At 57.8% G+C, this 5,469-nt stretch overlaps 1 non-coding gene across 1 annotated transcript; it reads left to right on the plus strand.

Annotated features, from left to right (window-relative positions):
* Positions 1-1,704: 1,704 nt before the first annotated feature.
* On the plus strand, positions 1,705-1,777 carry trnak-uuu (transfer RNA lysine (anticodon UUU)). Its single transcript has one exon. It is a non-coding gene; the product is annotated as a tRNA-Lys (tRNA).
* Positions 1,778-5,469: the final 3,692 nt, after the last annotated feature.

Genomic DNA, 5,469 nt, shown 5'->3' on the forward strand with positions numbered 1-5,469 from the left:
ATCGCCAAGCTTTGCACCCAATGGCCAGATGATCATGTTTGCAACGGAACGCAACGGTCGCGGTACGCTTGGCGCAGTATCGCTGGACGGTAGTGTGGTGCAGAGCTTGTCGCTGGACAGCGGTGCGGTGCGTGAGCCTGCCTGGTCACCCAATCCGCAGTCCAACTAGAATCTACTTCAAGAGGTTGTCATGTCGTTAATCCGCAATGTTGCTTTGGTATCCATTACGGTGTTGCTGGCGGCAGGCTGTCGCTCAGCGCCAGTCAAGCCCGACGCGGCTGATGCGGCCTTGCAGGATGGGGCCAGTGCCAGCGGCGTTGTGGTTACCGATCCAGTAACCGGCGATGAGCTCGATCCGGATTCTCTGGCTGCCAAGGCGCCCGAAGACCGGGTGATCTTCTTCGATTTTGATCAGTCGGAAATTCGTCCTGAATACATAGACATCGTGGCTCAGCACGGTCGCTTCCTGGCACAGAACACCGCCGGTCGGGTGCGCCTGGAAGGACACACCGATGAACGCGGAACGCGTGAGTACAACGTTGCGCTCGGGGAGAATCGCGCCAAATCGATTGCCCGCATGCTTCAGTTACAGGGTGTCAGCTCAGCGCAGATACGTACGGTCAGCTACGGCGAGGAGTTGCCGGTTGACGAAGGCCACACCAATGAAGCGTGGGCCAAGAATCGTCGCGTGAACATCATCTACGAAGTATCGGTACCCAACTGATGCGTATCAGGTTCGTCCAATTTGTAACCGCATTGGCCCTGGTCTGGACTGGGCTATCGGCACCAGTGCACGCGCAGAGTGGCTCTCTTGCAGGTGTGGATTCACGACTGCAGCGTGTCGAGCGCGTGCTTGACCAGTCCTTGCTGGAGTTGCTGCAGCGCATCGATGGTCTGCAGCAGGAAATCCGACAGTTGCGCGGAGAGATCGAAAGCCAGACCTATGAGCTTGAAACCCTGAAAAAACGTAATCGCGGTTTGTATCTCGACACCGACAAGCGCATTGCTGATCTTGAAGATCGTCTGGCCGGTGGGTTTGGCGAAGGTCTGGGTGGTGACACGCTGGGCGGCGGGTTTGCCGATGAAATTGGCGGTGGTCTTGATGAAATCGGCGGCGGTGGTGGAGCCGGGGGTGGCGCTGTCATCGTCCCCAGCAACAATCGCTCGGCACCGGCCGGCAATCGTCCTGCGCCGCCGGCCAATCCTGTGTCCGGCGCGTCCACACGGGCTGCTACGCAAGCTGAGAAGACCGGCTACGCGCAAGCCTACGATCTACTGGCAGGCGGTCAAAACGATGCAGCGGTTGCTGCCTTTGATGCCTTTCTGATCGAATACCCGGATGGTCCGCTGTCCGACAATGCCTGGTACTGGCAAGGCGAGGCGCACTATGCCGCTCGTAACTTTGATGATGCGCTTCGCAATTTTGATGTGGTTGTGGAGTCGTTCCCGGCCAGCCCCAAGGTGCCGGATGCTCGCCTCAAGATCGGTTTTGCCCTGTTTGAGCAGCAACGGTTTGAGCAGGCCAGGGAGGTTCTGACCGGCGTGCAGAACGACTATCCTGGCCGATCAACCGCGGTTCTGGCGAGAAAGCGACTCCAGCAGATGGATCGGGAAGGGCGCTAGCCAAGCTGCGCAAAAATGCGCTATCATTACCGGCTGGACGGCGATGCCAAGCATGTTTGCCGTCCTGCTATCTGCATTTCCGGGCCGTTAGCTCAGTTGGTAGAGCATCTGACTTTTAATCAGGTGGTCGCAGGTTCGAATCCTGCACGGCCCACCATTTAAAACAACGGGCTCTACCCACTTAACGGGGGACGGGCACTCATCTATACCCGGTTAACAATACCATCCCACCCACAGTGGGCCAGAACCCTGAGCCGGTAATTCTCAAAGTTTCTGAAGCCATAGGCTCGTCTTGAGATCATCTCCATCTTCGTGTGGAACCCTTCGGTGATGCTGTTGTTTTTTGCTGAACCGCCACATAGCCACGATGGGCTCCAGCCACGATTCCAGGGTGCTGGCCAAGGCTCGTAGAGGACTGTCGTGCAGCTGCTTGATGAGCCTCAAAAAGCCGGGTAGCTTGCTGTTCATCCGCTTTTTCGTGAGGGTCTTGAGCAGCACGTATCGGATCAAGGCTTGTTTGGCCTCGTACAGAGCTTTGAGGCCGGGAAAGGGCTCTAGATAATGCATCAGTTTGTCGCGTTGCTCATCGCGCAAGTGCCACTCGTGCCGACGCATCAAGCTGAGTAATCCTCGATTCTTTCGGCCCTCGGGGTGTTGCTGTTGCCAGGCTTTCAAGAAGTGATGATTGATCAGCCGGACCACGTGAAACCGATCAGCCACGATGGTGGCGTTGGGAAAGTAGCGCCGGGCGATACTGCGATAGGTCTCGGATAAATCCATGACCATGACCTGAACCTGGTGCCGATTGGGCAAAGCACTCAAATAGCGGTGCAAACTGGCCGCTGAGCGTCCCAGTTTGACGTCGAACACGACGTGTTTCTGCAAGTCGACGAAGGTGGTGGCGTAGCCTTTTTTGCGGGTGAAGAAGTGCTCATCAATGCCCATGACCACCGGGCAGGTGCGATTGGAGCACTCAGAGAGTCTGCGAGCATTCTGGTGGCGATACCAGCGCTCAACGGTTGCCGGGCTGATGCGATGGGTTCGTGAGAGCTTGCTTTGGGTGACGCCACCATCGTGGGCCTCAAAGACCTCCAGGCGGTAGCCTTCAGAGGCCCGATACCGAGGCCGAATGCCGGTGAATCGGTGGCGAAAATAGCGCCCACACTCCCGACAGTGATATTTGGGGGTCTTCAGATGCAGGATGAGCAGGCGATTGCCCAGCCGAGAGTGCTTTACAGTCCTTTTCTCCGTGGACTTGATCCTCAAACGGTGCTGACCACAGTACAGGCAGGGCGGTCTTCTGGCCGGACGGGCCCAGACGTCAATACCGCGATTCCAGTCGACGCGTTCGACTTCAATGCCAGGAATTCCTACAATCCGAGAGGCGAGGGACATCGGTAGATCTCCATTAAATTGATTTGTCGCAAAACCACTTTAATGAATGCCGGTGTCCCCCGTTTAGAATGTAGAGCCTCGACCATCCAGCCGCGGTTCATCATCCGGCCGCAACAGTGAACCGACGAGTCACATCGGTATCCCAGTAAGAGTGTGAGCGGTGACGTCTGTCTGTTTTTGTCTTCCCGAATCGTGAACAAGAAACTGGTGGTGCTCGCGCTGGCCTTGCTGCTGTTGCTTGCGTTGGTGGCTGTGCTTTGGCAAAGCCCACCGACCGACTGGCAGGCGGCCAGTCGGTGGGGCGAGTGGGTTCAGTCGCAGGGCGTCGCTGGCTTGCTGGCGTTATTCGCGATAGGGGCGTTAGCCACTTCCGTGGGTTTGCCTCGGCAGCTGTTGGCGTTTGTTGCAGGCTACGCCTATGGGACCGTCACAGGTGTCTCCGTATCGCTGCTGGCGGCCTTGTGCGGCTGTGCCATCACCTTCTTTGTGTCGCGAACTGTGCTGCGCCACTGGATGGCGCGACGATACCCGAGAGCCGTGGCGCAGCTGGATCGGTTTGTTCGTCACGATGCCTTCCTGAAAATTCTTGTCTTGCGTTTGCAACCACTCGGGACCAATCTGTTGACCAACGTTTGTGCGGGTCTTGTCGACATTCGCGCCAGAACCTTTCTGGGCGGGTCGGCAATCGGCTACGTGCCTCAGATGCTGGTATTCGGCTTGATGGGCTCAGGTGTTCGAGTGGGTTCCAATGCTCAGATGCTGGTCAGCCTGGTGTTACTGGGCGTGTCGGTGCTGTTGGGGTTGATCTTGTGGCGTCGGCACGGTGAGCGGGCTTCGGATGTCCGCACCGATTCGCCGGGAATGAAATCGTAGGATTTCAGCTGGGAAACGGCTCCTGCCGATTGCATACTTGTGACATGACAAGCTCCGTTAACCGTGATGGTGAATCAGCGCTACGCAACAACTTGCGTTGGTACCCCAGGTTTGTTGCCGCGGCGGGTGCTGCACCCTGGTTGCCGGTCTTTGTGCTGTATCTGTCCGACAAGGTCGGATTTGAAAATGCGGTGATGCTCTCGGCGGTTTATTACCTGGCCGTCGTGCTGCTCGAAGTGCCGTCAGGTTATCTGTCAGACCGACTTGGTCGACGGCCCACTCTGGTGCTGTCGGCCCTGTGTCAGTTGCTGGCCTTTCTCGGATTTGTCCTGTTTCCGGTACTGACAGCCTTCGTGGTGTGTCAGGTATTGCTGGCGGCTGGCATTGCGTTGCAGAGTGGCAGCGATTCGGCTCTTTTGCACGATACCCTCGACCAGCTGGGCGAATCAGATCGTTATGCGCAGGAGGAGGCTCGCACGCGATCGTGGGCACTGGCGGCAGCGACCGTGGGTTGCCTGGCTGGTGGTGTGCTGGGCAGTATCGATCTGTGGCTCGCCTATGCCTTGTCGTGCATCACAGCGTCATTGGCCTTGTGGGCCGCGTGGCAATTATCTGAACCGCCTGTCAATCGCAGCCTGGCAGCCACATTGGCATCACAGTTTCGGGTGGTGGCGCAGCGCGCCAGGGACTCGGTCTTGATGTGGTTGCTGATCTGGTATGTAGTGTCTTATGTGTTAGCACACATAACCTTTGAGTTTTACCAGCCCTGGATTCAGGCTTTGGGTGACTCCGGTTCGGCCTTGGGCGCCTGGTTGGCCGGTGGTTCAAAGGCTCCGATCGTTTCCGGTGTGGTGCTGGGCATATCGATGTTCGGAGGCATGCTGGGGGCCATGGCATCGGTCGCTGTGTCGCACCGTCTGGGATTGCCGAGGTTGCTGTTGGTTACCAACGCGATTCAGCTGACCATCATTGCCGGTCTTGCACTGTGGTTGCATCCTGCCATGTTGATGCTCGTGTTTGCGCGCAACTTTGGCATGAACCTGTCTCACGCCCCAACCATGGCCGCCATTGCACCGCGTATCACTGCCGCCGAGCGAGCCACCTGGCTTTCGCTGCAGAGTCTGGCAGGTCGCTTGGGATTTTCGGTGGTGCTCTATGGCTTGTCCATGCAGTTGGGGGCTGTTATTGACGGGCAGGTTCTGTCTCGTGTGCTGTGGCTATGTGCAGTGGTCGGACTGGTGGCTGCCGTTGCCGTGGCGGCGTTGCGACCTTCAGCAACGCTCATAGAAGAGCACCCGTCGGCTGACCGCTGAGTCGTTGTGCTTCTTGCATCAGTCGAGCGGCTTCTTCAGACCCATTGGTGGATTCCATCAGTTGCGCAAGACCCACCAGTACATCAGTGTTGTAGGGGTTGAGCTTGATGGCTCGACGCCCGACCTCCAGTGCCTCGTCGATCTCGCCAAGAGCGCTTAGCGCATTGCTGCGCAGCAAGTGTGCTTCAGCGCTGAACGGTGAATGCTCGGTTGCGACCGTGGCAATCTCCAGGGCTTCTTGCAGTAACACGTCACGGTCAGCGCC

The sequence above is a fragment of the Syngnathus floridae genome, unplaced genomic scaffold, assembly GCF_059516105.1.
Source record: "Syngnathus floridae isolate MCC-2025c unplaced genomic scaffold, RoL_Sflo_1.0 HiC_scaffold_347, whole genome shotgun sequence".
NCBI lineage: Eukaryota > Metazoa > Chordata > Actinopteri > Syngnathiformes > Syngnathidae > Syngnathus > Syngnathus floridae.